The sequence below is a fragment of the Gavialis gangeticus genome, unplaced genomic scaffold, assembly GCF_001723915.1.
Source record: "Gavialis gangeticus isolate Ggan-Ray unplaced genomic scaffold, GavGan_comp1, whole genome shotgun sequence".
NCBI lineage: Eukaryota > Metazoa > Chordata > Crocodylia > Gavialidae > Gavialis > Gavialis gangeticus.
In genome coordinates, this window is record NW_017728992.1 from 63,926,922 (window position 1) to 63,937,709 (window position 10,788).

The window sequence follows — 10,788 nt, forward strand, 5'->3', positions numbered from 1 at the left end:
CCTGGCTTAGAGTAGTAACATACGAAGATTGAATTGATTCAGCCTTTGGCTTTTTGACTGGCTGTACTTAGCCTGGAGTTCAGTGAGTATATTGTGTTCTCCAGGACCAGGTGAGGGTTGGGAGGATGCAATAAATTGTGAAGAAAGTGGGTGGGAACATTTCCATTCAGTTGTCCTTTGGAGTAAGTGGCAGAAATTTTGCTAAAAGCAATTATGTAGGTGGCGATGGATCTGGAGGCAGAAGGAATGCAAGAAATAGAGGATGACCCAAAGAAAAAGATTTCTACACTGGGAGGAGAGTACAGAATGGAAGAGTATGCAGGATGTTTTGGGAGATCAGCTTTTTTGCAGGGAAGCATGGGGAGTAATGGAAACGTAGGGATCTGCACCAGCAATTTGGGTTGGCACCAGATTCAGAACCAGGTTGTGATATGTGAATGCAGCCATCGTTGCAGTGAGGAAAATGGAATCATAATTGATAGATGTACATATAGATTCCTTTCCTTGAGTATGTAATGAGAAAATCAAATGATTCCTCTGTTGTACCCTCATGTGTAAGTGGGCAATATAAATATTTCAGTAGTATTTACTGTGCTTTATGCATTTTGTACATTTTCATAATACTGTTCTGATAACTCACCCTGAACTCTGAAATTACACACCTCCGCTTGAAGAATTTGTGATGTTACATGAAAAGTGGGATTTGTGTAGAGCTTTCTTCAGCATTACATATATCAGTGGTGCTCAACCTATATAGCCCTGCAGGCTGGATGAGTGGTGCTGGGTTGATCTGTGGGGTCAGGTCCTGCGCAGGGTCAGCATGTGGGTTTGGTCCATGGGTGCAGCATGGATCCAGCTGCATGTCAGCAAGGCGGAGCACACAGGGCCATGTTATCTGGCTCACAGGGCTCTTCGCTTCTCAGGTCCAGGAATTTGGCAGCAGATTAGTGATATTTCATTCTGCCACTACTTCCCTGCTGCAGAGTTTCTGAACCAGCTGGGATGCCTGTGGGCTGGGTGACACATCTCTGTCCTGTAGGCTAGAGGTTAAATACCATGGCATACACTGATTGTCTCAAAAAAAGACTTTGCAAGAACAGTTTATTTAAATACTGTACAAAAGAAAATAAATCCTTGTACTGCTTGTTGACTTTGGGCAGTAAGATTCAGATGACTGTATATTGTTTTACAGATTTATACATTACCTATTCTTTTTTTAATTTTTGTTTTACCCACCCTTGTTTCTGTTGTAGTCGGGGAGAAAGCTGCCATGGACTTGAGTGGGACTGGGATCCAGCCCACTGATGTGTGAAATGTTTTTTGTTACCTTATTAGAACAGTTGGCTAATGACTCCAGATCTGTGCAATTGTATTGGATACTTTCATGCCTGGAACCTTCTGATGAACTGTCCATTTAAAAAGGACCATTTTATAAGTGTTTTATGTGGCTAGCGTGATGAGATATGATAAGAAGTTGGGATAGCCATGGTGGACCTTCCCAAATGGGAATGCCATTAAAAACTCTATGTTACACACTCCATATGTATTCATATGTACATAATTCTTTATAGTATACACTTAGCTGGGAAGATGTTTGTAAAAATGTTTTAGTGAATACTTAAAACACTGGGGACTCCTGGTGTCCACTGGGTTGGAAAACCATGATCTATAGTGGTCCGTTAATGTTGTTCTTTAGGCTCAGAGGGTCATAGAAAGAATAACTGCTGTGTTTTGAAAACTTCTAACATTCATGTAAAATAATATTGTTTGTGCAAAAATGCCATGACTTTCAGTACAATAATTTGAAGTCTTAGAGACTAGAAGCTAATGGTGCTTTGGGAATTTGGAAATCTCCATGTTTGTCCTGTGATGCTTACATTTTTGCAGCTGCAAGTTAAGAGATTTGTCCTCCATATGGATAGGATGTCTCTGTCCCTAGATTTTAAGTTTTAATTCTACAGATTCGTGATGGGTGTTTTCTTTCTTTTTTTATGCCTTTATGTAGAGGTAGGGCAGACATTCCCATCTATCTGTAAAGATGCTGACCTAGCATCAGATGGAAGAGTATGATGAAGTGATAAATGTTTCAAGCCCCTGGCCTCTTATCTCTGGTCTTGTTTTCTTAATCCTTCCCAAACTAAAATGATTGAAACGCCTTCCAGATCTGATAACTGAAAAGATTTCAAGTGAAACTTTTGGCTCCTATCCTACCATGAGATCATACAATATGATATTAGCTAAATTTGTACCAGAGTTTGAAATGAAAACTAAAACATGTTACTATTAGCCTGTTTCAGCTATTTTTGAGACCTGTGGGCAAATACTAGCTTGTTGGTCAATCTCTGTGCCTTATTAATACATCTGCATTTTTTCTGCAGTATGTAAAATGCAAGTTTCTCTGCATTATTAACATTTCTAATGTGCGTCCACTGTCTCTGGTATCAGGTGTTTTCTTCATGGAAATGATTTTATAACTTAACAAAAGCAAATTCAGTGGAAAAGATTGGTTTTTACTAACACTGTGCATCTATTCTTGGGAGTGTATTTTATAGTACAGTAGAGCAGAGAACACACTTTTCTTTCACATGGTGTTTTTGTTTCTTTCACAGGGTGCTGTTTCTTGCTAGTGCTGTAACTTCCATTCAGACATGCACATGATCTATACCCATGGTTTAGAACATGTACAAATATATGAATATTAATGCAATATACATGCACATATTTTATGTACTCTATATAAAAGGAAATATGGTGCCTGAAATTAAGCAAACACATTACATCCAAGAAAACAAAGTTAAAATAAATTGAAGGTTGCAAGGTAAAGCAGTTCAAGGTTAGAAAATGCCAGAATTTAAGTTGCTTGTATAACCTTAATTTACCTCGCTGCATGGATATGCATGTTGATAGTCTCTAATTATATGACTACATATTTTTTGCAGAAGACCTTTATATCATTTGATGCACACTTGTAGCTAGTACTTAAGGAATAGGAACAAGTCAGTGTTTTTATCTTGGTTCATTGTGTGGCCCCATACCTTATTCACTGCACACTTCAGATCCTTCACAGAATACAGATTTATAAATTTCCTCATGTACTTTTTATGGGACTGATTTACTGCAGAGACTTGCTTTTCCTATACTTCCTAGTAATTTTAATCAGGAATGGAAGGATAAGGATGCTAAATGATATCTAGCCAGCTATTTAGTGTCTACTAATGCTTTTTTTCTGGGAAACATGCAAATCACAGTTTTCTTTATAGTGCCACTGCAGACCCAGTTCTTCACTGGTATGTAACAGAAAGCAGCAGTAACTCAGGTGGTGGTATGAAGTACTTCCAGAACCTTAGGAACATTAGTGAGCAGTACTGGTCTAAACACCACAAGGAGACTTAGTATTTGTGCACTCCAGAAAATGCTGTGCCTCCACGGAAAGGTTAACTTTTCGGAGGGAAGGACATGAGGATGCTGGACCTGATGGATTGGAGATTGCTGGCATGCAAGTCAGAAAGGGAAGGAAACTTATATGGTGTAACCCTTTTATGCACTTTTTTTTTGTCTTTCGTACTGCATGCTCTTCAGGCCAAAGATCATGCCTTCCCATATGTGAACACAGAATTTCAAGCAGTACTTTAATATAAATACAAGTAGATGAGATCATAATGTATCAAGCAACATAATTAAATCAGTGCTGTATTTGCTGTCTGTCTCTCATTATGGCTGCCTCTCAGGTCACAATACAGCTTTGAAAACCATGTAAGAACCTAAATGCAGCAGCCCATACGAAAACAACTGCTATTAAGTGTGTGCTGTTTGGATAAAAATTTCAGAAAAATGCACTTTTGCAAGGGCTTTTAAAAATGGAGCTGTATTTAAAACCTTTGCCTTTGGGTTTGTGAAGTAGAAGAATTTACTGGTTTTTTTGTCATGAGTTGCCATGAATGGGTGGTTACATTCCTTACTTGCATGATTGTAATGGGATTTCTTGAACAAGTAAGAAGTACTGTTACAAGCAAAGGCTAAAGGACCGATTTATGTTTTACTGAGTGAACTTTTCTCTCGGAGTGGCACTAACTTATAGCAGACTGCCTGCCAGGTAACCAAAGCTATGTTGTGTTTTTACTAGTTTGGAAGTAACCCACTTTCAAGCAAAACAGAAAACAAATTAAATAAGAATTGCTTTGCTTGGCCATTTTGATTTATCTTCCATAAATTAAATTTCATGTTGTAAAAATATCTGTGGGGTTTATATCAACAGATTATATGTATTTTACAAGAAAATATTCTGCCAGTTTTGTTTAAATAATAAGGCACTCTGGAGTTTGAAGTCATACACGTAAACCTCCTGCCGTATAAAATACAGCACCTAAAGGCTATGTTATTGCTTACCTATCTCATAATTATTGTATGCATGTAGTTACAGGAATATGCACACATGGTTTTATTACTGTAAACTTTTGGGTGACTTGCTAATCCAGGCCAATACTTGGATCATACCTTCACTAACTAGTAAAGATTATAAATTGGGTTGAAAAGTTCAGCAGTCAAGCTCTGTTAACAGTTTGCCTGGAATCCAGACCTATTTGAAATCAGGGTGCACTCGGATTCTTTTTTCTTATTAGAAAAAACATCCACAATTTGCAGAACTGTGATGTCTCTTGCTTGGCTCCCTTTATGTCATTGAGGGATGTTTGGAGAGCACTTTTCCAACTTCTGTCCTAATACCAGGGGGGATACCTTTTGGCACTGGTTTCTAGATCCTTTTTTCCCAGCATGTTATTTGTGCTTACCTAAGGAGGGTTGTCAAAGGTGAGCAAGGCCACCTGCTATAGACTTCCAGGTGCTAAAAGGTATAACATTTTCCTTAAATCAGCAAAACCAAGAAAGAGGAAAGGGTAAGGACCTTGTTGCACATTAATTTTAGGCAGGTCCTGGAGCTCTTAGCCCCTGGATTTATGAAACCATACACATGAAACTAGTTTTAAGCACATTTTAGACAGCTTAAAGTTACGCTACTCCAGGGCAGGTTTATCTCTGAGCTGTGTTACCCAGCTCATGTCCCTTTAATGTGTGGCCGTTCTACAGATGATCCACCCAAGTTATAGTCCTTTAGCATCCCAGAATGCAGTGTCCCCTCCACCACCCTCCTGTTTTCTGTGGACGGATGTTCTACTACCCAGGGGGCATTTCTGGCACCAAGGCAAGTCCCTCTTTTGCCCTCCCAGGTTCTGACCTTCCCACCCCCAGGAGTGCAGCACGTGCAAACAGCCTGCAGAGCACATGCCAGCTAGCCAGGTCACAAGGCATGGATGGGTCCAGGAGTGGTGTCTAGGGGGTGGGGGGAGCAAGGTAGGAGGCGAGAATAGGTCCCCTTGAGCTTTGACTTTCTGCCTAGGGCAGGGGCAGTAGATCCCCCATAAACTCCTTCCCTCGCTGCTTCCACTTCCTGGCCCCCTCAGGAAGCACGACCAGCACCCCCCCACATCCCAATCCCAGTTTATTAAAACATTAAACTCCTTTAATTTGCCTCCTTTTTATTTCTTCTTAAATTGTTTTTTCTTTTTTACTTTATCCTTCAGTGGCTGGCTGACTTAATTTCACAACCCTTCCTCCATCCCCATTTTCTTTCCACCTCCCATTTCATTACCCACACTCATCCCATTAGTTCTCTGCCACCCAACTTCATGCCCCATCCTTGTCTCCGTGCACCTCCCTGCCTGCAACCCATCTCTCACGCCCAGGCCTAGAGCAGGTTAGAAGCCGGTCCTGACTCACCAGCCCTGTAGTGGCAAGTCAGCCAGGCGCCTGCTTGCCAGCTCTGTAGTGGCAAGTCACAGCTGTACAGGTGTAGAACAGTCAGAGAAGGTTTTGAGCCTTAAGGGGTGTGTCCTCATGAGCAGGAACATGTGTTCGCTGGGGAAAACTAGCAGCAGCACATATTGTCCCCAGGGAACGCCTGTGCACACATGCTGTAGTGCGTGGCAAGTTGGCCTGGGTGGGGTAGAAGAAGCTGGGGCCGGCACTGGGGTGGCCTCAGGAACCTTACATGGGATCCTGGAGGCTGCCTGGGGCTTCAGGAGCAGCTATCCAGGAATATGGAAGCTGGCCAGCAGCCGGAGTGTGGCTGTAGCCGGCCAGGCTCCAATTTCTGGCAGCTCACACTGCTGCCATGTGCATTGCCCTTCTTTTTTTCTGGCTCAGGTGGTTTTGACACGGGGATCTCCAGGCAGCAGAAAAACCTGCCATGCTACAAATTAGTGCGGTGAGTGTCTGCATGCGTGGTGCGGTCTGCAGCACTGCAAACTGCATGTGTGACCGCCTGGATGCGTCCAAGGTGTGACTGCTCCACACTCAAGCTGGCAGGAACACTGATCAACATTTGAGCAGCTTAAAGTGCAACGTGTAACAGGGCCCTGAATTTGGCTCCCTAATGAGCTCAGAGATCAACATGCTCTAATTCCTTGAAATTTGAAGCCCTGAACTGCTTGTTTTACTTTCCTTTGGCAGCCATGTTTAGGAATTTTGCAGTATCTGTAGGCTTGGGGTCAGTCTGTAAGCGTGCAAGAGTGCTTTCTTGCACCTACTAGGGAACAGGGAGAGCTATAGAGATGCCCATTAAGGTTTGGTAAGACTTGTGTTCCATGCCAGGCAACTGCCCTGCTTATAGATTTGTAGAAGAACCTGGAGGCTAGGCTCTGAGGTGGGGCAGGGGGAATCAGCTACCCTCCCCTAGGACATCAAAGTACTGGATGGAGACTCAGGTTTGCAATGCTTTCGGGCGTAGGACGCTTTGGTGTGTTCCTACTAGATAATCAGTCTTCCTGTGTTATCTCTTGTACTAATGGATTTTGCATTTGGCTTGTGTGAAGTGAACCTTGCATTTTTCCTGCAGCTGTGTTCAATAGCAGCATCTGAGTAGTAGCAAAAAAGGTCCACCAGCTGTGGATGAGGGTATGTTTTCGGAAAAATGCATTAGGCTTCTAAAATCTAACAACTTTTTTGAAAAACCTTTACCATTAACAGCTTCAGTCTTACTATTAAGTATTCTGATTGTGACTGGTTGGGCACTCAAACCTCCTAAGTAAACAACATGACTAAAATGTGTGTCATTTACTTCCCTTTTTATATCATGTTCTGTTATTTTGCTGTGATTCTTTTTTAAAACGGCCAGTAGAAGAATTCTTGTAGTAACAGTTCTCAGCAAGGGTTCACAAGTTGGTTCACTCTGATAAAAAGGTCAGCCAGGCCTCACTTGCTCTTTATTATAATCCACTACCCATTGTGGTTTATCCTCTCTGATTCTATTCTATTCTATTCTATTCTATTCTATATTACTCTTCTGTTATACTCACTATCTTCTCTGTGCAGCTAGTAGTATAATACTTGGAAAGACTTGCGCATAATGATCAGTGAGCTACAGAAACATCATAAACCTCCCCTCATGGGGAAACAAGGGTAGTGGCGGCAAACTTATGTTAATTGTTCATCTTAGAATAAATGTGAACCCGTGTTCATGTAAAAACATCTAGGATTGATATTTGCTTTTTCTTTGTTATAAGAGCCCAAGTCCTGTTTCTGTTAGGAGAACCAAATCTCTCTTCTGCTAGTGCAATCCTTCTGTTAGGAGTCAGCTTTCAGAGATACCTGCTTGTCTCATATTCTTCCCTGCAGTGTAATCCATTTGCTCTGTGTTTGGCAGCTCACACTTACTATTACTGTTGTGGCTCTTGGTCACGTTTAAAACTTCCCAATGATTATGCAAAGACATGGAGTGCAGTAGTCAATGTAATCAAACATATGGCATGACTTCTGTGTAGTTTGCTTTAGAAGTCTAGCCTTGCTCCTTCATAATTTTTGTTATGGTGTTAATCCTGTACCTGTGACACATTTTACAGTAAAAATGACATTTTCATTAAATAACAGGAAAAATGTAACTAGCAGAGAGACTAAAACCTTTCTTGGATACCTTTCTTTTGAGTTTTTCTCTTGAAAAACCTTTCTTTTTGTTTAACTACAGAATTCCTACCTGTGTGGAAAGAATAAGGGACAGAAAAGAAGGACACTTAGTTTGGAGCCTAGCAGCAGTATAGAGAAGTATCATCAGTAATAGGGATGCCTTGCTTTTTCCTTCTTGTCCTTTTCCTTGACATGGTCTTTTTGATCTGGCTGATGTATGAAGGAGCAAACATTCAAGACAAGGAGGAAGGGGTAAGTTTGAGAAAAGAAGGTTTTTGTAAGAGTGTAGAATGTTAGTGTATTTTTCAGAAAGAAAAGTAAAAACCTGGAAAATGAACAGCTTTCTGAATAGGTCACCACTTTTTCCTATGACTTGCTGTATTCAGTTGCTTGGGTGTCTTGATTGCTACTAAAAATGCTGGCCAGGTTTCAGCCACTGTCATGTTATGACATGGTACTGTATTTTACCTGTCTGTCTGTCTAAGCTGGATGGCTGAAAATAGATTCCTTTCTTGCAAGTGTCCATTTGATATTCTGTACTGTGTTGTTTATACCACTGTATGCAGACTAAAGAGGAATACTAATTTTACATACTCTCTGGGGTTGTTGGGACTTCATAATAAAGGAGCTGTCATCCAAGTGTTCTTTGGCATATACATATACATATACGCGCGCGCGCGTGCGTGTATACATATGCACACACAAATAAATAAGTGTGTATGTGTATATGTGTATACACACACATACACATACATATATATTAAAATATTTTTCTTTTTGTAATGTCATAATGTCTCTTGAAAAGGCTGTACTACTAAGGTATATTGTCCAAAATGCTCTCTCCACTGGGTATCTCTCAGTATTCCACATGGCAGGGGGAGGGAAGTGAGAATGGAAATCCTGGAATCACGTTTGGATTAAGTTTCCTTGCTTCCTTTCGCACTGTATTTGACCCAAAATGAAGAGCTGATATGACATCATCTTGGGTGTTTCCAGCACATTCTTCTTTTATATTAAATGTGTAGAAACTATTTTCTTTTTAAGGAAAATATCTGAAGGGATCTTGGCTGGCTTTGCATACCCTATAGGTATGTCTGATTGTTTTTCATGAGTGAGGTATTGTCCTTCTGTTTACCCCTCTCAAAGGAAGTGCCTGTTGACATAGTCTGCATTTCAGTCATCTTTATTATACAGCACTCTGGGAAGCCTCCAGGGCAAGCCAAGTAGGCCCTAAAAGCAGCTTCTTAGTCACAAAGAGAGACAGGCCTAACCAGACACCAGCAGTTCATATTTCTTTATTTACAGAGATCTGTGTAATGATAATGTCAGAACTCACTGAAGAGTAAGGCTGCTTTTTTAAAGCAGTATGTTAGGTGAGGCAGGAAGGCCTCCCAGCTGCTGTTATACCTGCCATAATACGTTAGCGGCAACATTGTCTTTAAGGGTGGGCAGTGGAGCAGAACAACGCCGCTTGAATCCATAAGGGCCTGTCTCTGCTGAATTTATTTGCACAGAGTAACACTTTGCTATATAGGAGTACCTACAGGGCTTTCATGGTGACTAGGTTTGGCAGAATCATTGGAAGTTGCTCTGCCTCTTTCTGGATTTGTCTACACTGTTGTTGCACTGCTGTTCTTGACCTAGTGCTAAGAGTATTGGAAACAGTAGATTGAAGGTAACCAAAGGTAGAACAGTCCTTATGGTATATACAGTTATTCTCTTTGCACCCCTTCTTCTAATGAAGGGCTTCCATTGGTGACCATTATTAATTTTTGTCATTGTTACAAGACTTTAGTTTTCATGGAGTTGCAGAGTCTTTTATTTATTCCAGTTATTAGTTCATGTGGCCAAAAGATTACATAAAATGAAGTTGTATCTGGACAGCCGATTCTTACGGTTCATTTGAGATTTGGTTGCACTATGAATCAGTTATATTGCCAAAGCTGTCTATTCATATTTGCAAGAGGAAAGAGTTTTGCTTCAAATTAATTTGTGAGTCAGGATTGAATCTTTGCCAATAAGCAAACTCAGGAGGATTTGAATGATATTATGACAGTTTCATTTTTTTCTTGTACTGTCTCAAATCTATTGAATATGTAGACTTAACTTTGACTTGTGCACATACCTTTTTTTTAAAATTTCAAATAAATCCTAAAATACCTGTCTGGGCAGGCTGCTTGTGAGATAATAGAAATTTTCCTACTTGAAGAATATTGTACTCTTTGAATCACATGAACAGTACTCCCAACCTGACCAACAGTGTGATTAAATCAAGTCTTGTTTCTCCCAATCACTGTAGCTGCCTGACAGCTCCAAATGCATTAAGCTTAACCACTTTGACTGATCCTACAACCTTTCACATCAAGGACAGGTTTAGGTTGTGTTAATAGAAGGAGACGTGTATAAACCTAGCCGTGCGAAGATGCTTACAGTTACAACCCTAAGTTTTAGGTTAGCTTTGGTTGTTGCTACCTTAAGATAATTGCAGTCTTTATTATAAAAAAAAACAAAACAAAAAACAAAAAAACCCAGAAAACCCAAAAAGAACCTGAACACAGACAACCATGGAAACTGCAGGTGGTTAAGAAATGACTATGGTGAGAGTAACCCAACTCTTCAAGTGGTAGTAGCTTCATTTGTCGTGTAGGCATTTGCATAATTATTTTAATTGAAAACTTTTTTGATTTGTGTATTAATGATGAAAGCAGCCTTGATTGTAAAACACCAACAGCCAGTTTTGGCACCAGATATACACATTAGTGCAAATTATATGTTGGAACCTAATTTTCCTCCTGCAGGATATAGTTTCATAGTTTCTAGGGTCGGAAGGGACCT

General features: G+C 40.5%; 1 protein-coding gene across 23 annotated transcripts in view; it reads left to right on the top strand.

Annotated features, from left to right (window-relative positions):
* The window catches only part of LOC109302013, a 506,981-nt gene that overhangs the window by 235,756 nt on the left and 260,437 nt on the right, over positions 1–10,788 (top strand). Inside the window, exon 7 of one of the 23 annotated variants that reach the window (XM_019523597.1) lies at positions 8,998–9,041. The exons of the other annotated variants lie outside the window; for them this stretch is intronic. The gene's annotated coding sequence lies outside the window, so the exon portion shown is untranslated. The remainder of the gene's footprint in view (positions 1–8,997; positions 9,042–10,788) is intronic. 23 annotated transcript variants of the gene reach the window in all.